Source organism: Pseudophryne corroboree, unplaced genomic scaffold, assembly GCF_028390025.1.
Source record: "Pseudophryne corroboree isolate aPseCor3 unplaced genomic scaffold, aPseCor3.hap2 scaffold_711, whole genome shotgun sequence".
Lineage (NCBI taxonomy): Eukaryota > Metazoa > Chordata > Amphibia > Anura > Myobatrachidae > Pseudophryne > Pseudophryne corroboree.
The window spans coordinates 92,501-110,000 of NW_026970294.1; the positions used below are offsets into that span (position 1 = coordinate 92,501).

General features: G+C 41.6%; 58 non-coding genes and 20 pseudogenes across 58 annotated transcripts in view; all 78 read right to left on the reverse strand.

The window, feature by feature from the left end:
- The window catches only part of LOC135038495 (5S ribosomal RNA), a 119-nt gene extending 57 nt beyond the window's left edge, over nucleotides 1–62 (reverse strand). Inside the window, exon 1 of the ribosomal RNA XR_010232858.1 lies at nucleotides 1–62. This exon is cut by the window's left edge and continues 57 nt beyond it. This is a non-coding gene — a ribosomal RNA (5S ribosomal RNA).
- A 107-nt stretch (nucleotides 63–169) lies between these two features.
- LOC135039149 (5S ribosomal RNA) lies at nucleotides 170–289 on the reverse strand (annotated as a pseudogene).
- Nucleotides 290–396: 107 nt separating this feature from the next.
- LOC135039715 (5S ribosomal RNA) lies at nucleotides 397–515 on the reverse strand. The gene has a single exon (XR_010233712.1). It is a non-coding gene; the product is annotated as a 5S ribosomal RNA (ribosomal RNA).
- A 107-nt stretch (nucleotides 516–622) lies between these two features.
- LOC135039227 (5S ribosomal RNA) lies at nucleotides 623–740 on the reverse strand (annotated as a pseudogene).
- A 107-nt stretch (nucleotides 741–847) lies between these two features.
- Nucleotides 848–966, reverse strand: LOC135039271 (5S ribosomal RNA; annotated as a pseudogene).
- A 107-nt stretch (nucleotides 967–1,073) lies between these two features.
- Nucleotides 1,074–1,192, reverse strand: LOC135038645 (5S ribosomal RNA). Its single transcript, XR_010233003.1, has one exon. It is a non-coding gene; the product is annotated as a 5S ribosomal RNA (ribosomal RNA).
- Nucleotides 1,193–1,299: 107 nt separating this feature from the next.
- LOC135039265 (5S ribosomal RNA) lies at nucleotides 1,300–1,418 on the reverse strand (annotated as a pseudogene).
- A 107-nt stretch (nucleotides 1,419–1,525) lies between these two features.
- LOC135039128 (5S ribosomal RNA) lies at nucleotides 1,526–1,643 on the reverse strand (annotated as a pseudogene).
- A 107-nt stretch (nucleotides 1,644–1,750) lies between these two features.
- LOC135039333 (5S ribosomal RNA) lies at nucleotides 1,751–1,869 on the reverse strand (annotated as a pseudogene).
- A 107-nt stretch (nucleotides 1,870–1,976) lies between these two features.
- LOC135038618 (5S ribosomal RNA) lies at nucleotides 1,977–2,095 on the reverse strand. Its single transcript, XR_010232976.1, has one exon. It is a non-coding gene; the product is annotated as a 5S ribosomal RNA (ribosomal RNA).
- Nucleotides 2,096–2,202: 107 nt separating this feature from the next.
- On the reverse strand, nucleotides 2,203–2,321 carry LOC135039258 (5S ribosomal RNA; annotated as a pseudogene).
- A 107-nt stretch (nucleotides 2,322–2,428) lies between these two features.
- LOC135039210 (5S ribosomal RNA) lies at nucleotides 2,429–2,547 on the reverse strand (annotated as a pseudogene).
- Nucleotides 2,548–2,654: 107 nt separating this feature from the next.
- Nucleotides 2,655–2,773, reverse strand: LOC135038621 (5S ribosomal RNA). The gene has a single exon (XR_010232979.1). It is a non-coding gene; the product is annotated as a 5S ribosomal RNA (ribosomal RNA).
- Nucleotides 2,774–2,880: 107 nt separating this feature from the next.
- On the reverse strand, nucleotides 2,881–2,999 carry LOC135038813 (5S ribosomal RNA). Its single transcript, XR_010233167.1, has one exon. It is a non-coding gene; the product is annotated as a 5S ribosomal RNA (ribosomal RNA).
- A 107-nt stretch (nucleotides 3,000–3,106) lies between these two features.
- Nucleotides 3,107–3,225, reverse strand: LOC135039588 (5S ribosomal RNA). Its single transcript, XR_010233588.1, has one exon. It is a non-coding gene; the product is annotated as a 5S ribosomal RNA (ribosomal RNA).
- Nucleotides 3,226–3,332: 107 nt separating this feature from the next.
- On the reverse strand, nucleotides 3,333–3,451 carry LOC135038483 (5S ribosomal RNA). The gene has a single exon (XR_010232846.1). It is a non-coding gene; the product is annotated as a 5S ribosomal RNA (ribosomal RNA).
- Nucleotides 3,452–3,558: 107 nt separating this feature from the next.
- Nucleotides 3,559–3,677, reverse strand: LOC135039131 (5S ribosomal RNA; annotated as a pseudogene).
- A 107-nt stretch (nucleotides 3,678–3,784) lies between these two features.
- On the reverse strand, nucleotides 3,785–3,903 carry LOC135038825 (5S ribosomal RNA). Its single transcript, XR_010233178.1, has one exon. It is a non-coding gene; the product is annotated as a 5S ribosomal RNA (ribosomal RNA).
- Nucleotides 3,904–4,010: 107 nt separating this feature from the next.
- Nucleotides 4,011–4,129, reverse strand: LOC135039420 (5S ribosomal RNA). Its single transcript, XR_010233425.1, has one exon. It is a non-coding gene; the product is annotated as a 5S ribosomal RNA (ribosomal RNA).
- Nucleotides 4,130–4,236: 107 nt separating this feature from the next.
- On the reverse strand, nucleotides 4,237–4,355 carry LOC135039067 (5S ribosomal RNA; annotated as a pseudogene).
- A 107-nt stretch (nucleotides 4,356–4,462) lies between these two features.
- LOC135039502 (5S ribosomal RNA) lies at nucleotides 4,463–4,581 on the reverse strand. The gene has a single exon (XR_010233506.1). It is a non-coding gene; the product is annotated as a 5S ribosomal RNA (ribosomal RNA).
- A 107-nt stretch (nucleotides 4,582–4,688) lies between these two features.
- Nucleotides 4,689–4,807, reverse strand: LOC135038836 (5S ribosomal RNA). The gene has a single exon (XR_010233189.1). It is a non-coding gene; the product is annotated as a 5S ribosomal RNA (ribosomal RNA).
- A 107-nt stretch (nucleotides 4,808–4,914) lies between these two features.
- Nucleotides 4,915–5,033, reverse strand: LOC135039023 (5S ribosomal RNA). The gene has a single exon (XR_010233370.1). It is a non-coding gene; the product is annotated as a 5S ribosomal RNA (ribosomal RNA).
- Nucleotides 5,034–5,140: 107 nt separating this feature from the next.
- Nucleotides 5,141–5,259, reverse strand: LOC135039086 (5S ribosomal RNA; annotated as a pseudogene).
- Nucleotides 5,260–5,366: 107 nt separating this feature from the next.
- On the reverse strand, nucleotides 5,367–5,485 carry LOC135039242 (5S ribosomal RNA; annotated as a pseudogene).
- Nucleotides 5,486–5,592: 107 nt separating this feature from the next.
- LOC135038614 (5S ribosomal RNA) lies at nucleotides 5,593–5,711 on the reverse strand. The gene has a single exon (XR_010232972.1). It is a non-coding gene; the product is annotated as a 5S ribosomal RNA (ribosomal RNA).
- Nucleotides 5,712–5,818: 107 nt separating this feature from the next.
- Nucleotides 5,819–5,937, reverse strand: LOC135038848 (5S ribosomal RNA). The gene has a single exon (XR_010233200.1). It is a non-coding gene; the product is annotated as a 5S ribosomal RNA (ribosomal RNA).
- A 107-nt stretch (nucleotides 5,938–6,044) lies between these two features.
- On the reverse strand, nucleotides 6,045–6,163 carry LOC135039284 (5S ribosomal RNA; annotated as a pseudogene).
- A 107-nt stretch (nucleotides 6,164–6,270) lies between these two features.
- Nucleotides 6,271–6,389, reverse strand: LOC135038860 (5S ribosomal RNA). Its single transcript, XR_010233211.1, has one exon. It is a non-coding gene; the product is annotated as a 5S ribosomal RNA (ribosomal RNA).
- A 107-nt stretch (nucleotides 6,390–6,496) lies between these two features.
- LOC135038871 (5S ribosomal RNA) lies at nucleotides 6,497–6,615 on the reverse strand. The gene has a single exon (XR_010233222.1). It is a non-coding gene; the product is annotated as a 5S ribosomal RNA (ribosomal RNA).
- Nucleotides 6,616–6,722: 107 nt separating this feature from the next.
- On the reverse strand, nucleotides 6,723–6,841 carry LOC135039011 (5S ribosomal RNA). The gene has a single exon (XR_010233359.1). It is a non-coding gene; the product is annotated as a 5S ribosomal RNA (ribosomal RNA).
- A 107-nt stretch (nucleotides 6,842–6,948) lies between these two features.
- On the reverse strand, nucleotides 6,949–7,067 carry LOC135038604 (5S ribosomal RNA). The gene has a single exon (XR_010232962.1). It is a non-coding gene; the product is annotated as a 5S ribosomal RNA (ribosomal RNA).
- A 107-nt stretch (nucleotides 7,068–7,174) lies between these two features.
- LOC135038972 (5S ribosomal RNA) lies at nucleotides 7,175–7,293 on the reverse strand. Its single transcript, XR_010233322.1, has one exon. It is a non-coding gene; the product is annotated as a 5S ribosomal RNA (ribosomal RNA).
- A 107-nt stretch (nucleotides 7,294–7,400) lies between these two features.
- On the reverse strand, nucleotides 7,401–7,519 carry LOC135039482 (5S ribosomal RNA). The gene has a single exon (XR_010233486.1). It is a non-coding gene; the product is annotated as a 5S ribosomal RNA (ribosomal RNA).
- A 107-nt stretch (nucleotides 7,520–7,626) lies between these two features.
- On the reverse strand, nucleotides 7,627–7,745 carry LOC135039013 (5S ribosomal RNA). The gene has a single exon (XR_010233361.1). It is a non-coding gene; the product is annotated as a 5S ribosomal RNA (ribosomal RNA).
- Nucleotides 7,746–7,852: 107 nt separating this feature from the next.
- Nucleotides 7,853–7,971, reverse strand: LOC135038883 (5S ribosomal RNA). The gene has a single exon (XR_010233233.1). It is a non-coding gene; the product is annotated as a 5S ribosomal RNA (ribosomal RNA).
- A 107-nt stretch (nucleotides 7,972–8,078) lies between these two features.
- On the reverse strand, nucleotides 8,079–8,197 carry LOC135038967 (5S ribosomal RNA). The gene has a single exon (XR_010233317.1). It is a non-coding gene; the product is annotated as a 5S ribosomal RNA (ribosomal RNA).
- A 107-nt stretch (nucleotides 8,198–8,304) lies between these two features.
- On the reverse strand, nucleotides 8,305–8,423 carry LOC135038945 (5S ribosomal RNA). The gene has a single exon (XR_010233295.1). It is a non-coding gene; the product is annotated as a 5S ribosomal RNA (ribosomal RNA).
- Nucleotides 8,424–8,530: 107 nt separating this feature from the next.
- LOC135039195 (5S ribosomal RNA) lies at nucleotides 8,531–8,649 on the reverse strand (annotated as a pseudogene).
- A 107-nt stretch (nucleotides 8,650–8,756) lies between these two features.
- LOC135038894 (5S ribosomal RNA) lies at nucleotides 8,757–8,875 on the reverse strand. The gene has a single exon (XR_010233245.1). It is a non-coding gene; the product is annotated as a 5S ribosomal RNA (ribosomal RNA).
- Nucleotides 8,876–8,982: 107 nt separating this feature from the next.
- On the reverse strand, nucleotides 8,983–9,101 carry LOC135039649 (5S ribosomal RNA). Its single transcript, XR_010233648.1, has one exon. It is a non-coding gene; the product is annotated as a 5S ribosomal RNA (ribosomal RNA).
- Nucleotides 9,102–9,208: 107 nt separating this feature from the next.
- On the reverse strand, nucleotides 9,209–9,327 carry LOC135038450 (5S ribosomal RNA). Its single transcript, XR_010232814.1, has one exon. It is a non-coding gene; the product is annotated as a 5S ribosomal RNA (ribosomal RNA).
- A 107-nt stretch (nucleotides 9,328–9,434) lies between these two features.
- Nucleotides 9,435–9,553, reverse strand: LOC135038905 (5S ribosomal RNA). Its single transcript, XR_010233257.1, has one exon. It is a non-coding gene; the product is annotated as a 5S ribosomal RNA (ribosomal RNA).
- A 107-nt stretch (nucleotides 9,554–9,660) lies between these two features.
- LOC135039776 (5S ribosomal RNA) lies at nucleotides 9,661–9,779 on the reverse strand. Its single transcript, XR_010233769.1, has one exon. It is a non-coding gene; the product is annotated as a 5S ribosomal RNA (ribosomal RNA).
- Nucleotides 9,780–9,886: 107 nt separating this feature from the next.
- LOC135038698 (5S ribosomal RNA) lies at nucleotides 9,887–10,005 on the reverse strand. Its single transcript, XR_010233054.1, has one exon. It is a non-coding gene; the product is annotated as a 5S ribosomal RNA (ribosomal RNA).
- Nucleotides 10,006–10,112: 107 nt separating this feature from the next.
- On the reverse strand, nucleotides 10,113–10,231 carry LOC135039061 (5S ribosomal RNA; annotated as a pseudogene).
- Nucleotides 10,232–10,338: 107 nt separating this feature from the next.
- On the reverse strand, nucleotides 10,339–10,457 carry LOC135038672 (5S ribosomal RNA). The gene has a single exon (XR_010233028.1). It is a non-coding gene; the product is annotated as a 5S ribosomal RNA (ribosomal RNA).
- Nucleotides 10,458–10,564: 107 nt separating this feature from the next.
- LOC135039197 (5S ribosomal RNA) lies at nucleotides 10,565–10,683 on the reverse strand (annotated as a pseudogene).
- A 107-nt stretch (nucleotides 10,684–10,790) lies between these two features.
- On the reverse strand, nucleotides 10,791–10,909 carry LOC135038917 (5S ribosomal RNA). The gene has a single exon (XR_010233268.1). It is a non-coding gene; the product is annotated as a 5S ribosomal RNA (ribosomal RNA).
- Nucleotides 10,910–11,016: 107 nt separating this feature from the next.
- Nucleotides 11,017–11,135, reverse strand: LOC135039650 (5S ribosomal RNA). Its single transcript, XR_010233649.1, has one exon. It is a non-coding gene; the product is annotated as a 5S ribosomal RNA (ribosomal RNA).
- Nucleotides 11,136–11,242: 107 nt separating this feature from the next.
- LOC135038451 (5S ribosomal RNA) lies at nucleotides 11,243–11,361 on the reverse strand. The gene has a single exon (XR_010232815.1). It is a non-coding gene; the product is annotated as a 5S ribosomal RNA (ribosomal RNA).
- A 107-nt stretch (nucleotides 11,362–11,468) lies between these two features.
- LOC135039731 (5S ribosomal RNA) lies at nucleotides 11,469–11,587 on the reverse strand. The gene has a single exon (XR_010233727.1). It is a non-coding gene; the product is annotated as a 5S ribosomal RNA (ribosomal RNA).
- A 107-nt stretch (nucleotides 11,588–11,694) lies between these two features.
- LOC135038929 (5S ribosomal RNA) lies at nucleotides 11,695–11,813 on the reverse strand. The gene has a single exon (XR_010233280.1). It is a non-coding gene; the product is annotated as a 5S ribosomal RNA (ribosomal RNA).
- Nucleotides 11,814–11,920: 107 nt separating this feature from the next.
- LOC135038766 (5S ribosomal RNA) lies at nucleotides 11,921–12,039 on the reverse strand. Its single transcript, XR_010233120.1, has one exon. It is a non-coding gene; the product is annotated as a 5S ribosomal RNA (ribosomal RNA).
- A 108-nt stretch (nucleotides 12,040–12,147) lies between these two features.
- Nucleotides 12,148–12,266, reverse strand: LOC135038940 (5S ribosomal RNA). The gene has a single exon (XR_010233291.1). It is a non-coding gene; the product is annotated as a 5S ribosomal RNA (ribosomal RNA).
- A 107-nt stretch (nucleotides 12,267–12,373) lies between these two features.
- On the reverse strand, nucleotides 12,374–12,492 carry LOC135038607 (5S ribosomal RNA). The gene has a single exon (XR_010232965.1). It is a non-coding gene; the product is annotated as a 5S ribosomal RNA (ribosomal RNA).
- Nucleotides 12,493–12,599: 107 nt separating this feature from the next.
- LOC135039111 (5S ribosomal RNA) lies at nucleotides 12,600–12,718 on the reverse strand (annotated as a pseudogene).
- A 107-nt stretch (nucleotides 12,719–12,825) lies between these two features.
- LOC135039096 (5S ribosomal RNA) lies at nucleotides 12,826–12,944 on the reverse strand (annotated as a pseudogene).
- A 107-nt stretch (nucleotides 12,945–13,051) lies between these two features.
- On the reverse strand, nucleotides 13,052–13,170 carry LOC135038952 (5S ribosomal RNA). The gene has a single exon (XR_010233302.1). It is a non-coding gene; the product is annotated as a 5S ribosomal RNA (ribosomal RNA).
- A 107-nt stretch (nucleotides 13,171–13,277) lies between these two features.
- Nucleotides 13,278–13,396, reverse strand: LOC135039652 (5S ribosomal RNA). Its single transcript, XR_010233651.1, has one exon. It is a non-coding gene; the product is annotated as a 5S ribosomal RNA (ribosomal RNA).
- A 107-nt stretch (nucleotides 13,397–13,503) lies between these two features.
- Nucleotides 13,504–13,622, reverse strand: LOC135039702 (5S ribosomal RNA). The gene has a single exon (XR_010233699.1). It is a non-coding gene; the product is annotated as a 5S ribosomal RNA (ribosomal RNA).
- Nucleotides 13,623–13,729: 107 nt separating this feature from the next.
- Nucleotides 13,730–13,848, reverse strand: LOC135039755 (5S ribosomal RNA). The gene has a single exon (XR_010233750.1). It is a non-coding gene; the product is annotated as a 5S ribosomal RNA (ribosomal RNA).
- Nucleotides 13,849–13,955: 107 nt separating this feature from the next.
- Nucleotides 13,956–14,074, reverse strand: LOC135038679 (5S ribosomal RNA). The gene has a single exon (XR_010233035.1). It is a non-coding gene; the product is annotated as a 5S ribosomal RNA (ribosomal RNA).
- Nucleotides 14,075–14,181: 107 nt separating this feature from the next.
- Nucleotides 14,182–14,300, reverse strand: LOC135038752 (5S ribosomal RNA). The gene has a single exon (XR_010233107.1). It is a non-coding gene; the product is annotated as a 5S ribosomal RNA (ribosomal RNA).
- Nucleotides 14,301–14,407: 107 nt separating this feature from the next.
- Nucleotides 14,408–14,526, reverse strand: LOC135038893 (5S ribosomal RNA). Its single transcript, XR_010233244.1, has one exon. It is a non-coding gene; the product is annotated as a 5S ribosomal RNA (ribosomal RNA).
- Nucleotides 14,527–14,633: 107 nt separating this feature from the next.
- LOC135039756 (5S ribosomal RNA) lies at nucleotides 14,634–14,752 on the reverse strand. Its single transcript, XR_010233751.1, has one exon. It is a non-coding gene; the product is annotated as a 5S ribosomal RNA (ribosomal RNA).
- A 107-nt stretch (nucleotides 14,753–14,859) lies between these two features.
- On the reverse strand, nucleotides 14,860–14,978 carry LOC135038680 (5S ribosomal RNA). The gene has a single exon (XR_010233036.1). It is a non-coding gene; the product is annotated as a 5S ribosomal RNA (ribosomal RNA).
- A 107-nt stretch (nucleotides 14,979–15,085) lies between these two features.
- Nucleotides 15,086–15,204, reverse strand: LOC135039705 (5S ribosomal RNA). Its single transcript, XR_010233702.1, has one exon. It is a non-coding gene; the product is annotated as a 5S ribosomal RNA (ribosomal RNA).
- Nucleotides 15,205–15,311: 107 nt separating this feature from the next.
- Nucleotides 15,312–15,430, reverse strand: LOC135038895 (5S ribosomal RNA). Its single transcript, XR_010233246.1, has one exon. It is a non-coding gene; the product is annotated as a 5S ribosomal RNA (ribosomal RNA).
- Nucleotides 15,431–15,537: 107 nt separating this feature from the next.
- Nucleotides 15,538–15,656, reverse strand: LOC135038963 (5S ribosomal RNA). The gene has a single exon (XR_010233313.1). It is a non-coding gene; the product is annotated as a 5S ribosomal RNA (ribosomal RNA).
- Nucleotides 15,657–15,763: 107 nt separating this feature from the next.
- On the reverse strand, nucleotides 15,764–15,882 carry LOC135039706 (5S ribosomal RNA). Its single transcript, XR_010233703.1, has one exon. It is a non-coding gene; the product is annotated as a 5S ribosomal RNA (ribosomal RNA).
- Nucleotides 15,883–15,989: 107 nt separating this feature from the next.
- On the reverse strand, nucleotides 15,990–16,108 carry LOC135038981 (5S ribosomal RNA). Its single transcript, XR_010233330.1, has one exon. It is a non-coding gene; the product is annotated as a 5S ribosomal RNA (ribosomal RNA).
- A 107-nt stretch (nucleotides 16,109–16,215) lies between these two features.
- On the reverse strand, nucleotides 16,216–16,334 carry LOC135039700 (5S ribosomal RNA). Its single transcript, XR_010233697.1, has one exon. It is a non-coding gene; the product is annotated as a 5S ribosomal RNA (ribosomal RNA).
- Nucleotides 16,335–16,441: 107 nt separating this feature from the next.
- LOC135039313 (5S ribosomal RNA) lies at nucleotides 16,442–16,559 on the reverse strand (annotated as a pseudogene).
- A 107-nt stretch (nucleotides 16,560–16,666) lies between these two features.
- LOC135039707 (5S ribosomal RNA) lies at nucleotides 16,667–16,785 on the reverse strand. The gene has a single exon (XR_010233704.1). It is a non-coding gene; the product is annotated as a 5S ribosomal RNA (ribosomal RNA).
- A 107-nt stretch (nucleotides 16,786–16,892) lies between these two features.
- Nucleotides 16,893–17,011, reverse strand: LOC135038982 (5S ribosomal RNA). Its single transcript, XR_010233331.1, has one exon. It is a non-coding gene; the product is annotated as a 5S ribosomal RNA (ribosomal RNA).
- Nucleotides 17,012–17,118: 107 nt separating this feature from the next.
- Nucleotides 17,119–17,237, reverse strand: LOC135038610 (5S ribosomal RNA). The gene has a single exon (XR_010232968.1). It is a non-coding gene; the product is annotated as a 5S ribosomal RNA (ribosomal RNA).
- Nucleotides 17,238–17,344: 107 nt separating this feature from the next.
- LOC135039261 (5S ribosomal RNA) lies at nucleotides 17,345–17,463 on the reverse strand (annotated as a pseudogene).
- Nucleotides 17,464–17,500: the final 37 nt, after the last annotated feature.

Consider the following 17,500-nt stretch of genomic DNA (forward strand, 5'->3'; position numbering starts at 1 on the left):
ACACTGCTTAGCTTCCAAGATCAGATGAGATTGGGCATATCCAGTGTGGTGTGGCTGTAGAATAGCTTTATGGTTTCTGTTAGTACTTTTCTACTTCTAACTACTGGTTCATAAATGAATACGTTTGAAAATGGAATGCATCAACAGAACGGTGTTGATAGTATAAAAATATCTACAGCACCTTGTATTCCCAGGTGGTCTCCCATCCAAGTACTAACCAGGCCCAACACTGCTTAGCTTCACAAGATCAGATGAGATTGGGCATATCCAGTGTGGTGTGGCTGTAGAATAGCTTTATGGTTTCTGTTAGTACTTTTCTACTTCTAACTACTGGTTCATAAATGAATACGTTTGAAAATGGAATGCATCAACAGATTGGTGTTGATAGTATAAAAATATCTACAGCACCTTGTATTCCCAGGTGGTCTCCCAACCAAGTACTAACCAGGCCCAACACTGCTTAGCTTCCAAGATCAGATGAGATTGGGCGTATACAGTGTGGTGTGGCTGTAGATGAGCTTTATGGTTTCTGTTAGAACTTTTCTACTTCTAACTACTGGTTCATAAATGAATACGTTTGAAAATGGAATGCATCAACAGAACGGTGTTGGTAGTATAAAAATATCTACAGCACCTTGTATTCCCAGGTGGTCTCCCATCCAAGTACTAACCAGGCCCAACACTGCTTAGCTTCCAAGATCAGATGAGATTGTGATATCCAGTGTGGTGTGGCTGTAGATGAGCTTTGTGGTTTCTGTTTGAACTTTTCTACTTCTAACTACTGGTTCATAAATGAATACATTTGAAAATGGAATGCATCAACAGAACTGTGTTGGCAGTATAAAAATATCTACAGCACCTTGTATTCCCAGGTGGTCTCCCATCCAAGTACTAACCAGGCCCAACACTGCTTAGCTAACAAGATCAGATGAGATTGGGCGTATCCAATGTGGTGTTGCTGTCGATGAACTTTCTGGTTTCTGTTAGAACTTTTCTACTTCTAACTACTGGTTCATAAATGAATACTTTTTAAAATGGAATGCATCAACAGAATGGTGTTGGTAGTATAAAAATATCTACAGCACCTTGTATTCCCAGGTGGTCTCCCATCCAATTACTAACCAGGCCCAACACTGCTTAGCTTCCAAGATCAGATGAGATTGGGCGTATCCAGTGTGGTGTGGCTGTAGATGAGCTTTATGGTTTCTGTTAGAACTTTTCTACTTCTAACAACTGGTTCATAAATGAATACGTTTGAAAATGGAATGCATCAACAGAACGGTGTTGGCAGTATAACAATATCTACAGTACCTTGTATTCCCAGGTGGTCTCCCATCCAAGTACTGACCAGGCCCAACACTGCTTAGCTTCCAAGATCAGATCAGATTTGGCGTATCCAGTGTGGTGTGGCTGTAGATGAGCTTTGTGGTTTCTGTTTGAACTTTTCTACTTCTAACTACTGGTTCATAAATGAATACGTTTGAAAATGGAATGCATCAACAGAACGGTGTTGGCAGTATAAAAATATCTACAGCACCTTGTATTCCCAGGTGGTCTCCCACCCAAGTACTAACCAGGCCCAACACTGCTTAGCTTCCAAGATCGTATGAGATTGGGATATCCAGTGTGGTGTGGCTGTAGATGAGCTTTGTGGTTTCTGTTTCAACTTTTCTACTTCTAACTACTGGTTCATAAATGAATACGTTTTAAAATGGAATGCATCAACAGAATGGTGTTGGCAGTATAAAAATATCTACAGCACCTTGTATTCCCAGGTGGTCTCTCATCCAAGTACTAACCAGTCCCAACACTGCTTAGCTTCCAAGATCAGATGAGATCGGGCGTATCCAGTGTGCTGTGGCTGTAGATGAGCTTTGTGGTTTCTGTTAGAACTTTTCTACTTCTAACTACTGGTTCATAAATTAATACGTTTGAAAATGGAATGCATCAACAGAACGGTGTTGGCAGTATAAAAATATCTACAGCACCTTGTATTCCCAGGTGGTCTCCCATCCAAGTACTAACCAGGCCCAACATTGCTTAACTTCCAAGATCAGATGAGATTGGGCGTATCCAGTGTGGTGTGGCTGTAGTTGAGCTTTGTTGTTTCTGTTTGAACTTTTCTACTTCTAACTACTGGTTCATAAATGAATACATTTGAAAATTGAATGCATCAACAGAACGGTCTTGGCAGTATAAAAATATCTACAGCACCTTGTATTCCCCGGTGGTCTCCCATCCAAGTACTAAGCAGGCCCAACACTGCGTAGCTTCCAAGATCAGATGAGATTGGGCGTATCCAGTGTGGTCTTGCTGTAGATGAACTTTCTGGTTTCTGTTAGAACTTTTCTACTTCTAACTACTGGTTCATTAATAAATACGTTTTAAAATGGAATGCATCAACAGAATGGTGTTGGCAGTATAAAAATATCTACAGCACCTTGTATTCCCAGGTGGTCTCCCATCCAAGTACTAACCAGGCTCAACACTGCTTAGCTTCCAAGATCAGATGAGATTGGGCATATCCAGGGTGGTGTGGCTGTAGAATAGCTTTATGGTTTCTGTTAGTACTTTTCTACTTCTAACTACTGGTTCATAAATGAATACGTTTGAAAATGGAATGCATCAACAGAACGGTGTTGGTAGTATAAAAATATCTACAACACCTTGTATTCCCAGGTGGTCTCCCATCCAAGTACTAACCAGGCCCAACACTGCTTAGCTTCCAAGATCAGATGAGATTGGGCGTATACAATGTGGTGTGGCTGTAGATGAGCTTTATGGTTTCTGTTAGAACTTTTCTACTTCTAACTACTGGTTCATAAATGAAGACGTTTGAAAATGGAATGCATCAACAGAACGGTGTTGGCAGTATAAAAATATCTACAGCACCTTGTATTCCCAGGTGGTCTCCCATCCAAGTACTAACCAGGCCCAACACTGCTTAGCTTCCAAGATCAGATGAGATTGGGCGTATCCAGTGTGGTGTGGCTGTAGATGAGCTTTGTGGTTTCTGTTAGAATTTTTCTACTTCTAACTACTGGTTCATAAATGAATTCATTTGAAAATGGAATGCATCAACAGAACGGTGTTGGTAGTATAAAAATATCTACAGCACCTTGTATTCCCAGGTGGTCTCCCATCCAAGTACTAACCAGGCCCAACACTGCTTAGCTTCCAAGATCAGATGAGATTGGGCATATCCAGTGTGGTGTGGCTGTAGATGAGCTTTATGGTTTCTGTTAGAACTTTTCTACTTCTAACTACTGGTTCATAAATGAATACATTTGAAAATAGAATGCATCAACAGAACGGTGTTGGCAGTATAAAAATATCTACAGCACCTTGTATTCCCAGGTGGTCTCCCATCCAAGTACTAACCAGGCCCAACACTGCTTAGCTTCCAAGATCAGATGAGATTTGGCGTATCCAGTGTGGTGTGGCTGTAGATGAGCTTTGTGGTTTCTGTTTGAACTTTTCTACTTCTAACTACTGGTTCATAAATGAATACATTTGAAAATGGAATGCATCAAATGAACGGTGTTGGCAGTATAAAAATATCTACAGCACCTTGTATTCCCAGGTGGTCTCCCATCCAAGTACTAACCAGGCCCAACACTGCTTAGTTAACAAGATCAGATGAGATTGGGCATATCCAGTGTGGTGTGGCTGTAGAAGAGCTTTAAGGTTTCTGTTAGTACTTTTCTACTTCTAACTACTGGTTCATAAATGAATATGTTTGAAAATGGAATGCATCAACAGAACGGTGTTGGTAGTATAAAAATATCTACAGCACCTTGTATTCCCAGGTGGTCTCCCATCCAAGTACTAACCAGGCCCAACACTGCTTAGCTTCCAAGATCAGATGAGATTGGGCGTATCCAGTGTGGTGTGGCTGTAGATGAGCTTTATGGTTTCTGTTAGAACTTTTCTACTTCTAACTACTGGTTCATAAATGAATACGTTTGAAAATGGAATGCATCAACAGAACGGTGTTGGCAGTATAAAAATATCTACAGCACCTTGTATTCCCAGGTGGTCTCCCATCCAAGTACTAACCAGGCCCAACACTGCTTAGCTTCCAAGATCAGATGAGATTGGGTGTATCCAGTGTGGTGTGGCTGTAGATGAGCTTTGTAGTTTATGTTTGAACTTTTCTACTTCTAACTACTGGTTCATAAATGAATACATTTGAAAATTGAATGCATCAACAGAACGGTGTTGGCAGTATAAAAATATCTACAGCACCTTGTATTCCCCAGTGGTCTCCCATCCAAGTACTAAGCAGGCCCAACACTGCTTAGCTTCCAAGATCAGATGAGATTGGGCGTATCCAGTGTGGTCTTGCTGTAGATGAACTTTCTGGTTTCTGTTAGAACTTTTCTACTTCTAACTACTGGTTCATAAATGAATATGTTTGAAAATTGAATGCATCAACAGAACTGTGTTGGCAGTATAAAAATATCTACAGCACCTTGTATTCCCATGTGGTCTCCCATCCAAGTACTAACCAGGCCCAACACTGCTTAGCTTCCAAGATCAGATGAGATTGGGCGTATCCAGTGTGGTGTGGCTGTAGATGAGCTTTGTGGTTTCTGTTAGAACTTTTCTACTTCTAACTACTGGTTCATAAATGAATACGTTTGAAAATGGAATGCATCAACAGAACGGTGTTGGCAGTATAAAAATATCTACAGCACCTTGTATTCCCAGGTGGTCTCCCATCCAAGTACTAACCAGGCCCAACACTGCTTAGCTTCCAAGATCAGATGAGATTGGGCGTATCCAGTGTGGTGTGGCTGTAGATGAGCTTTGTGGTTTCTGTTTGAACTTTTCTACTTCTAACTACTGGTTCATAAATGAATATGTTTTAAAATGGAATGCATCAACAGAACGGTGTTGGTAGTATAAAAATATCTACAGCACCTTGTATTCCCAGGTGGTCTCCAATCCAAGTACTAACCAGGCCCAACACTGCTTAGCTTCCAAGATCAGATGAGATTGGGCGTATCCAGTGTGATGTGGCTGTAGATGAGCTTTGTGGTTTCTGTTAGAACTTTTCTACTTCTAACTACTGGTTCATAAATGAAAACATTTGAAAATGGAATGCATCAACAGAACGGTATTGGCAGTATAAAAATATCTACAGCATCTTGTATTCCCAGGTGGTCTCCCATCCAAGTACTAACCAGGCCCAACACTGCTTAGCTTCCAAGATCAGATGAGATTGGGCGTATCCAGTGTGCTGTGGCTGTAGATGAGCTTTGTGGTTTCTGTTAGAACTTTTCTACTTCTAACTACTGGTTCATAAATGAATACGTTTGAAAATGGAATGCATCAACAGAACGGTGTTGGCAGTATAAAAATATCTACAGCACCTTGTATTACCGGGTGGTCTCCTATCCAAGTACTAACCAGGCCCAACACTGCTTAGCTTCCAAGATCAGATGAGATTGGGCGTATCCAGTGTGGTGTTGCTGTAGATGAACTTTCTGGTTTCTGTTAGAACTTTTCTACTTCTAGCTACTGGTTCATAAATGAATACGTTTGAAAATGGAATGCATCAACAGAACGGTGTTGGCAGTATAAAAATATCTACAGAACCTTGTATTCCCAGGTGGTCTCCCATCCAAGTACTAACCAGGCCCAACACTGCTTAGCTTCCAAGATCAGATGAGATTGGGCGTATCCAGTGTGGTGTGGCTGTAGATGAACTTTGTGGTTTCTGTTAGAACTTTTCTACTTCTAACTACTGGTTCATAAATGAATACGTTTGAAAATGGAATGCATCAACAGAACGGTGTTGGCAGTATAAAATTATCTACAGCACCTTGTATTCCCAGGTGGTCTCCCATCCAAGTACTAACCAGGCCCAACACTGCTTAGCTTCCAAGATCAGATGAGATTGGGCGTATCCAGTGTGGTGTGGCTGTAGATGAGCTTTATGGTTTCTGTTAGAACTTTTCTACTTCTAACTACTGGTTCATAAATGAATACGTTTGAAAATGGAATGCATCAACATAACGGTGTTGGTAGTATAAAAATATCTACAGCACCTTGTATTCCCAGGTGGTCTCCCATCCAAGTACTAACCAGGCCCAACACTGCTTAGCTTCCATGATCAGATGAGATTGGGCATATCCAGTGTGGTGTAGGTGTAGATGAACTTTGTGGTTTCTGTTAGAACTTTTCTACTTCTAACTACTGGTTCATAAATGAATACGTCTGAAAATGGAATGCATCAACAGAACGGTGTTGGTAGTATAAAAATATCTACAGCACCTTGTATTCCCAGGTGGTCTCCCATCCAAGTACTAACCAGGCCCAACACTGCTTAGCTTCCAAGATCAGATGAGATTGGGCGTATCCAGTGTGGTGTGGCTGTAGATGAACTTTGTGGTTTCTGTTAGAACTTTTCTACTTCTAACTACTGGTTCATAAATGAATACGTTTGAAAATGGAATGCATCAACAGAACGGTGTTGGCAGTATAAAATTATCTACAGCACCTTGTATTCCCAGGTGGTCTCCCATCCAAGTACTAACCAGGCCCAACACTGCTTAGCTTCCAAGATCAGATGAGATTGGGCGTATCCAGTGTGGTGTGGCTGTAGATGAGCTTTATGGTTTCTGTTAGAACTTTTCTACTTCTAACTACTGGTTCATAAATGAATACGTTTGAAAATGGAATGCATCAACAGAACGGTGTTGGCAGTATAAAAATATCTACAGCACCTTGCATTCCCAGGTGGTCTCCCATCCAAGTACTAACCAGGCCCAACACTGTTTAGCTTCCAAGATCAGATGAGATTGGGCGTATCCAGTGTTGTGTGGCTGTAGATGAGCTTTGTGGTTTCTGTTAGAACTTTTCTACTTCTAACTACTGGTTCATAAATGAATACGTTTGAAAATGGAATGCATCAACAGAACGGTGTTGGCAGTATAAAAATATCTACAGCACCTTGTATTCCCAGGTGGTCTCCCATACAAGTACTGACCAGGCCCAACACTGCTTAGCTTCCAAGATCAGATGAGATTGGGCGTATCCAGTGTGGTGTGGCTGTAGATGAGCTTTGTGCTTTCTGTTTGAACTTTTCTACTTCTAACTACTGGTTCATAAATGAATACATTTGAAAAGTGAATGCATCAACAGAACGGTGTTGGCAGTATAAAAATATCTACAGCACCTTGTATTCCCAGGTGGTCTCCCATCCAAGTACTAACCAGGCCCAACACTGCTTAGCTTCCAAGATCAGTTGTGATTGGGCGTATCCATTGTGGTGTGGCTGTAGATGAACTTTGTGGTTTCTGTTAGAACTTTTCTACTTCTAACTATTGGTTCATAAATGAATACGTTTGAAAATGGAATGCATCAACAGAACGGTGTTGGCAGTATAAAAATATCTACAGCACCATGTATTCCCAGGTGGTCTCCCATCCAAGTACTAACCAGGCCCAACACTGCTTAGCTTCCAAGATCAGATGAGATTGGGCGTATCCAGTGTGGTGTGGCTGTAGATGAGCTTTGTGGTTTCTGTTAGATTTTTTCTACTTCTAACTATTGGTTCATAAATGAATACGTTTGAAAATGGAATGCATCAACAGAACGGTGTTGGCAGTATAAAAATATCTACAGCACCTTGTATTCCCAGGTGGTCTCCCATCCAAGTACTAACCAGGCCCAACTCTGCTTAGCTTCCAAGATCAGATGAGATTGGGCTTATCCAGTGTGGTGTAGCTGTAGATGAGCTTGGTGGTTTCTGTTAGAACTTTTCTACTTCTAACTACTGGTTCATAAATGAATACGTTTGAAAATGGAATGCATCAACAGAACGGTGTTGGCAGTATAAAAATATCTACAGCACCTTGTATTCCCAGGTGGTCTCCCATCCAAGTACTAACCAGGCCCAACACTGCTTAGCTTCCAAGATCAGATGAGATTGGGCGTATCCAGTGTGGTGTGGCTGTAGATGAGCTTTGTGGTTTCTGTTAGAACTTTTCTACTTCTAACTACTGGTTCATAAATGAATACGTTTGAAAATGGAATGCATCAACAGAACGGTGTTGGTAGTATAAAAATATCTAAAGCACCTTGTATTCCCAGGTGGTCTCCCATCCAAGTACTAACCAGGCCCAACTCTGCTTAGCTTCCAAGATCAGATGAGATTGGGCGTATCCAGTGTGGTGTGGCTGTAGATGAGCTCTGTGGTTTCTGTTAGAACTTTTCTACTTCTAACTACTGGTTCATAAATGAAAACGTTTGAAAATGGAATGCATCAACAGAACGGTGTTGGCAGTATAAAAATATCTACAGCACCTTGTATTCCCAGGTGGTCTCCCATCCAAGTACTAACCAGGCCCAACACTGCTTAGCTTTCAAGATCAGATGAAATTGGGCGTATCCAGTGTGGTGTTGCTGTAGATGAACTTTCTGGTTTCTGTTAGAACTTTTCTACTTCTAACTACTGGTTCATAAATGAATACATTTGAAAATTGAATGCATCAACAGAACGGTGTTGGCAGTATAAAAATATCTACAGCACCTTGTATTCCTAGGTGGTCTCCGATCCAAGTACTAGCCAGGCCCAACACTGCTTAGCTTCCAAGATCAGATGAGATTGGGCGTACCCAGTGTGGTGTGGCTGTAGATGAGCTTTGTGGTTTCTGTTTGAACTTTTCTACTTCTAACTACTGGTTCATAAATGAATACGTTTGAAAATGGAATGCATCAACAGAACGGTGTTGGTAGTATAAAAATATCTACAGCACCTTGTATTCCCAGGTGGTCTCCCATCCAAGTACTAACCAGGCCCAACACTGCTTAGCTTCCAAGATCAGATGAGATTGGGCGTATCCAGTGTGGTGTGGCTGTAGATGAGCTTCGTGGTTTCTGTTAGAACTTTTCTACTTCTAACTACTGGTTCATAAATGAAAACGTTTGAAAATGGAATGCATCAACAGAACGGTGTTGGCAGTATAAAAATATCTACAGCACCTTGTATTCCCAGGTGGTCTCCCATCCAAGTACTAACCAGGCCCAACACTGCTTAGCTTCCAAGATCAGATGAGATTGGGCGTATCCAGTGTGGTGTTGCTGTAGATGAGCTTTGTGGTTTCTGTTAGAACTTTTCTACTTCTAACAACTGGTTCATAAATGAATACGTTTTAAAATGGAATGCATCAACAGAACGGTGTTGGCAGTATAAAAATATCTACAGCACCATGTATTCCCAGGTGGTCTCCCATCCATGTACTAACCAGGCCCAACACTGCTTAGCTTCCAAGATCAGATGAGATTGGGCGTATCCAGTGTGGTGTGGCTGTAGATGAGCTTTGTGGTTTCTGTTAGATTTTTTCTACTTCTAACTACTGGTTCATAAATGAATACGTTTGAAAATGGAATGCATCAACAGAACGGTGTTGGCAGTATAAAAATATCTACAGCACCTTGTATTCCCAGGTGGTCTCCCATCCAAGTACTAACCAGGCCCAACACTGCTTAGCTTCCAAGATCAGATGAGATTGGGCGTATCCAGTGTGGTGTGGCTGTAGATGAGCTTTGTGGTTTCTGTTAGAACTTTTCTACTTCTAACTACTGGTTCATAAATGAATATGTTTGAAAATGGAATGCATCAACAGAACGGTGTTGGTAGTATAAAAATATCTACAGCACCTTGTATTCCCAGGTGGTCTCCCATCCAAGTACTAACTAGGCCCAACTCTGCTTAGCTTCCAAGATCAGATGAGATTGGGCGTATCCAGTGTGGTGTGGCTGTAGATGAGCTCTGTGGTTTCTGTTAGAACTTTTCTACTTCTAACTACTGGTTCATAAATGAAAACGTTTGAAAATGGAATGCATCAACAGAACGGTGTTGGCAGTATAAAAATATCTACAGCACCTTGTATTCCCAGGTGGTCTCCCATCCAAGTACTAACCAGGCCCAACACTGCTTAGCTTTCAAGATCAGATGAGATTGGGCGTATCCAGTGTGGTGTTGCTGTAGATGAACTTTCTGGTTTCTGTTAGAACTTTTCTACTTCTAACTACTGGTTCATAAATGAATACGTTTTAAAATGGAATGCATCAACAGAACGGTGTTGGCAGTATAAAAATATCTACAGCACCTTGTATTCCCTGGTGGCCTCCCATCCAAGTACTAACCAGGCCCAACACTGCTTAGTTTCCAAGATCAGATGAGATTGGGCGTATCCAGTGTGGTGTGGCTGTAGATGAGCTTTGTGGATTCTGTTAGAACTTTTCTACTTCTAACTACTGGTTCATAAATGAATACGTTTGAAAATGGAATGCATCAACAGAACGGTGTTGGCAGTATAAAAATATCTACAGCACCTTGTATTCCCAGGTGGTCTCCCATCCAAGTACTAACCAGGCCCAACACTGCTTAGCTTCCAAGATCAGATGAAATTGGGCGTATCCAGTGTGGTGTTGCTGTAGATGAACTTTCTGGTTTCTGTTAGAACTTTTCTACTTCTAACTACTGGTTCATAAATGAATACATTTGAAAATTGAATGCATCAACAGAACGGTGTTGGCAGTATAAAAATATCTACAGCACCTTGTATTCCTAGGTGGTCTCCGATCCAAGTACTAGCCAGGCCCAACACTGCTTAGCTTCCAAGATCAGATGAGATTGGGCGTACCCAGTGTGGTGTGGCTGTAGATGAGCTTTGTGGTTTCTGTTTGAACTTTTCTACTTCTAACTACTGGTTCATAAATGAATACGTTTGAAAATGGAATGCATCAACAGAACGGTGTTGGTAGTATAAAAATATCTACAGCACCTTGTATTCCCAGGTGGTCTCCCATCCAAGTACTAACCAGGCCCAACACTGCTTAGCTTCCAAGATCAGATGAGATTGGGCGTATCCAGTGTGGTGTGGCTGTAGATGAGCTTCGTGGTTTCTGTTAGAACTTTTCTACTTCTAACTACTGGTTCATAAATGAAAACGTTTGAAAATGGAATGCATCAACAGAACGGTGTTGGCAGTATAAAAATATCTACAGCACCTTGTATTCCCAGGTGGTCTCCCATCCAAGTACTAACCAGGCCCAACACTGCTTAGCTTCCAAGATCAGATGAGATTGGGCGTATCCAGTGTGGTGTTGCTGTAGATGAGCTTTGTGGTTTCTGTTAGAACTTTTCTACTTCTAACAACTGGTTCATAAATGAATACGTTTTAAAATGGAATGCATCAACAGAACGGTGTTGGCAGTATAAAAATATCTACAGCACCATGTATTCCCAGGTGGTCTCCCATCCATGTACTAACCAGGCCCAACACTGCTTAGCTTCCAAGATCAGATGAGATTGGGCGTATCCAGTGTGGTGTGGCTGTAGATGAGCTTTGTGGTTTCTGTTAGATTTTTTCTACTTCTAACTACTGGTTCATAAATGAATACGTTTGAAAATGGAATGCATCAACAGAACGGTGTTGGCAGTATAAAAATATCTACAGCACCTTGTATTCCCAGGTGGTCTCCCATCCAAGTACTAACCAGGCCCAACACTGCTTATCTTCCAAGATCAGATGAGATTGGGCGTATCCAGTGTGGTGTAGCTGTAGATGAGCTTGGTGGTTTATGTTAGAACTTTTCTACTTCTAACTACTGGTTCATAAATGAATACATTTGAAAATGGAATGCATCAACAGAACGGTGTTGGCAGTATAAAAATATCTACAGCACCTTGTATTCCCAGGTGGTCTCCCATCCAAGTACTAACCAGGCCCAACACTGCTTAGCTTCCAAGATCAGATGAGATTGGGCGTATCCAGTGTGGTGTGGCTGTAGATGAGCTTAGTGGTTTCTGTTAGAACTTTTCTACTTCTAACTACTGGTTCATAAATGAATACGTTTTAAAATGGAATGCTTCAACAGAACGGTGTTGGCAGTATAAAAATAGCTACAGCACCTTGTATTCCCAGGTGGTCTCCCATCCAAGTACTAACCAGGCCCAACACTGCTTAGCTTCCAAGAACAGATGAGATTGGGCGTATCCAGTGTGGTGTGGCTGTAGATGAGCTTTAGTGGTTTCTGTTTGAACTTTTCTACTTCTAACTATTGGTTCATAAATGAATACGTTTGAAAATGGAATGCATCAACAGAACGGTGTTGGCAGTATAAAAATATCTACAGCACCTTGTATTCCCAGGTGGTCTCCCATCCAAGTACTAACCAGGCCCAACACTGCTTAGCTTCCAAGATCAGATGAGATTGGGCGTATCCAGTGTGGTGTGGCTGTAGATGAGCTTTGTGGTTTCTGTTAGAACTTTTCTACTTCTAACTACTGGTTCATAAATGAATACGTTTGAAAATGGAATGCATCAACAGAACGGTGTTGGCAGTATAAAAATATCTACAGCACCTTGTATTCCCAGGTGGTCTCCCATCCAAGTACTAACCAGGCCCAACTCTGCTTAGCTTCCAAGATCAGATGAGATTGGGCGTATCCAGTGTGGTGTAGCTGTAGATGAGCTCTGTGGTTTCTGTTAGAACTTTTCTACTTCTAACTACTGGTTCATAAATGAAAACGTTTGAAAATGGAATGCATCAACAGAACGGTGTTGGCAGTATAAAAATATCTACAGCACCTTGTATTCCCAGGTGGTCTATCATCCAAGTACTAACCAGGCCCAACACTGCTTAGCTTCCAAGATCAGATGAGATTGGGCGTATCCAGTGTGGTGTTGCTGTAGATGAACTTTCTGGTTTCTGTTAGAACTTTTCTACTTCTAACTACTGGTTCATAAATGAATACGTTTTAAAATAGAATGCATCAACAGAACGGTGTTGGCAGTATAAAAATATCTACAGCACCTTGTATTCCCAGGTGACCTCCCATCCAAGTACTAACCAGGCCCAACACTGCTTAGTTTCCAAGATCAGATGAGATTGGGCGTATCCAGTGTGGTGTGGCTGTAGATGAGCTTTGTGGTTTCTGTTTGAACTTTTCTACTTCTAACTACTGGTTCATAAATGAATACGTTTGAAAATGGAATGCATCAACAGAACGGTGTTGGTAGTATAAAAATATCTACAGCACCTTGTATTCCCAGGTGGTCTCCCATCCAAGTACTAACCAGGCCCAACACTGCTTAGCTTCCAAGATCAGATGAGATTGGGCGTATCCAGTGTGGTGTGGCTGTAGATGAGCTTCGTGGTTTCTGTTAGAACTTTTCTACTTCTAACTACTGGTTCATAAATGAATACGTTTGAAAATGGAATGCATCAACAGAACGGTGTTGTCAGTTTAAAAATATCTACAGCACCTTGTATTCCCAGGTGGTCTCCCATCCAAGTACTAACCAGGCCCAACACTGCTTAGCTTCCAAGATCAGATGAGATTGGGCGTATCCAGTGTGGTGTTGCTGTAGATGAACTTTCTGGTTTCTGTTAGAACTTTTCTACTTCTAACTACTGGTTCATAAATGAATACGTTTTAAAATGGAATGCATCAACAGAACGGTGTTGGCAGTATAAAAATATCTACAGCACCATGTATTCCCAGGTGGTCTCCCATCCAAGTACAAACCAGGCCCAACACTGCTTAGCTTCCAAGATCAGATGAGATTGGGCGTATCCAGTGTGGTGTGGCTGTAGATGAGCTTTGTGGTTTCTGTTAGAACTTTTCTACTTCTAACTACTGGTTCATAAATGAATACGTTTGAAAATGGAATGCATCAACAGAACGGTGTTGGCAGTATAAAAATATCTACAGCACCTTGTATTCCCAGGTGGTCTCCCATCCAAGTACTTACCAGGCCCAACACTGCTTAGCTTCCAAGATCAGATGAGATTGGGCGTATCCAGTGTGGTGTAGCTGTAGATGAGCTTGGTGGTTTCTGTTAGAACTTTTCTACTTCTAACTACTGGTTCATAAATGAATACGTTTGAAAATGGAATGCATCAACAGAACGGTGTTGGCAGTATAAAAATATCTACAGCACCTTGTATTCCCAGGTGATCTCCCATCCAAGTACTAACCAGGCCCAACACTGCTTAGCTTCCAAGATCAGATGAGATTGGGCATATCCAGTGTGGTGTGGCTGTAGATGAGCTTAGTGGTTTCTGTTAGAACTTTTCTACTTCTAACTACTGGTTCATAAATGAATACGTTTTAAAATGGAATGCATCAACAGAACGGTGTTGGCAGTATAAAAATAGTTACAGCACCTTGTATTCCCAGGTGGTCTCCCATCCAAGTACTAACCAGGCCCAACACTGCTTAGCTTCCAAGATCAGATGAGATTGGGCGTATCCAGTGTGGTGTGGCTGTAGATGAGCTTTGTGGTTTCTGTTTGAACTTTTCTACTTCTAACTACTGGTTCATAAATGAATACGTTTGAAAATGGAATGCATCAACAGAACGGTGTTGGCAGTATAAAAATATCTACAGCACCTTGTATTCCCAGGTGGTCTCCCATCCAAGTACTAACCAGGCCCAACACTGCTTAGCTTCCAAGATAAGATGAGATTGGGCGTATCCAGTGTGGTGTGGCTGTAGATGAGCTTTGTGGTTTCTGTTAGAACTTTTCTACTTCTAACTACTGGTTCATAAATGAATACGTTTGAAAATGGAATGCATCAACAGAACGGTGTTGGCAGTATAAAAATATCTACAGCACCTTGTATTCCCAGGTGGTCTCCCATCCAAGTACTTACCAGGCCCAACACTGCTTAGCTTCCAAGATCAGATGAGATTGGGCGTATCCAGTGTGGTGTAGCTGTAGATGAGCTTGGTGGTTTCTGTTAGAACTTTTCTACTTCTAACTACTGGTTCATAAATGAATACGTTTGAAAATGGAATGCATCAACAGAACGGTGTTGGCAGTATAAAAATATCTACAGCACCTTGTATTCCCAGGTGATCTCCCATCCAAGTACTAACCAGGCCCAACACTGCTTAGCTTCCAAGATCAGATGAGATTGGGCATATCCAGTGTGGTGTGGCTGTAGATGAGCTTAGTGGTTTCTGTTAGAACTTTTCTACTTCTAACTACTGGTTCATAAATGAATACGTTTTAAAATGGAATGCATCAACAGAACGGTGTTGGCAGTATAAAAATAGCTACAGCACCTTGTATTCCCAGGTGGTCTCCCATCCAAGTACTAACCAGGCCCAACACTGCTTAGCTTCCAAGATCAGATGAGATTGGGCGTATCCAGTGTGGTGTGGCTGTAGATGAGCTTTGTGGTTTCTGTTTGAACTTTTCTACTTCTAACTACTGGTTCATAAATGAATACGTTTGAAAATGGAATGCATCAACAGAACGGTGTTGGCAGTATAAAAATATCTACAGCACCTTGTATTCCCAGGTGGTCTCCCATCCAAGTACTAACCAGGCCCAACACTGCTTAGCTTCCAAGATAAGATGAGATTGGGCGTATCCAGTGTGGTGTGGCTGTAGATGAGCTTTGTGGTTTCTGTTAGAACTTTTCTACTTCTAACTACTGGTTCATAAATGAATACGTTTGAAAATGGAATGCATCAACAGAACGGTGTTGGCAGTATAAAAATATCTACAGCACCTTGTATTCCCAGGTGGTCTCCCATCCAAGTACTAACCAGGCCCAACACTGCTTAGCTTCCAAGATCAGATGAGATTGGGCGTATCCAGTGTGGTGTGGCTGTAGATGAGCTTAGTGGTTTCTGTTAGAACTTTTCTACTTCTAACTACTGGTTCATAAATGAATACGTTTTAAAATGGAATGCATCAACAGAACGGTGTTGGCAGTATAAAAATAGCTACAGCACCTTGTATTCCCAGGTGGTCTCCCATCCAAGTACTAACCAGGCCCAACACTGCTTAGCTTCCAAGATCAGATGAGATTGGGCGTATCCAGTGTGGTGTGGCTGTAGATGAGCTTTGCGGTTTCTGTTAGAACTTTTCTACTTCTAACTACTGGTTCATAAATGAATACGTTTGAAAATGGAATGCATCAACAGAACGGTGTTGGCAGTATAAAAATATCTACAGCACCTTGTATTCCCAGGTGGTCTCCCATCCAAGTACTAACCAGCCCCAACACTGCTTAGCTTCCAAGATCAGATGAGATTGGGCGTATCCAGTGTGGTGTTGCTGTAGATGAACTTTCTGGTTTCTGTTAGAACTTTTCTACTTCTAACTACTGGTTCATAAATGAATACATTTGAAAATTGAATGCATCAACAGAACGGTGTTGGCAGTATAAAAATATCTACAGCACCTTGTATTCCTAGGTGGTCTCCCATCCAAGTACTAACCAGGCCCAACACTGCTTAGCTTCCAAGATCAGATGAGATTGGGCGTATCCAGTGTGGTGTGGCTGTAGATGAGCTTTGTGGTTTCTGTTAGAACTTTTCTACTTCTAACTACTGGTTCATAAATGAAAACGTTTGAAAATGGAATGCATCAACAGACCGGTGTTGGCAGTATAAAAATATCTACAGCACCTTGTATTCCCAGGTGGTCTCCCATCCAAGTACTAACCAGGCCCAAAACTGCTTAGCTTCCAAGATCAGATGAGATTTGCGTATCCAGTGTGGTGTGGCTGTAGATGAGCTTAGTGGTTTCTGTTAGAACTTTTCTACTTCTAACTACTGGTTCATAAATGAATACGTTTTAAAATGGAATGCATCAACAGAACGGTGTTGGCAGTATAAAAATAGCTACAGCACCTTGTATTCCCAGGTGGTCTCCCATCCAAGTACTAACCAGGCCCAACACTGCTTAGCTTCCAAGATCAGATGAGATTGGGCGTATCCAGTGTGGTGTGGCTGTAGATGAGCTTTGCGGTTTCTGTTAGAACTTTTCTACTTCTAACTACTGGTTCATAAATGAATACGTTTGAAAATGGAATGCATCAACAGAACGGTGTTGGCAGTATAAAAATATCTACAGCACCTTGTATTCCCAGGTGGTCTCCCATCCAAGTACTAACCAGCCCCAACACTGCTTAGCTTCCAAGATCAGATGAGATTGGGCGTATCCAGTGTGGTGTTGCTGTAGATGAACTTTCTGGTTCCTGTTAGAACTTTTCTACTTCTAACTACTGGTTCATAAATGAATACATTTGAAAATTGAATGCATCAACAGAACGGTGTTGGCAGTATACAAATATCTACAGCACCTTGTATTCCTAGGTGGTCTCCCATCCAAGTACTAACCAGGCCCAACACTGCTTAGCTTCCAAGATCAGATGAGATTGGGCGTACCCAGTGTGGTGTGGCTGTAGATGAGCTTTGTGGTTTCTGTTAGAACTTTTCTACTTCTAACTACTGGTTCATAAATGAATACATTTGAAAATGGAATGCATCAACAGAACGGTGTTGGCAGTATAAAAATATCTACAGCACCTTGTATTCCCATGTGGTCTCCCATCCAAGTACTAACCAGGCCCAACACTGCTTAGCTAACAAGATCAGATGAGATTGGGCGTATCCAGTGTGGTGTTGCTGTACATGAACTTTCTGGTTTCTGTTAGAACTTTTCTACTTCTA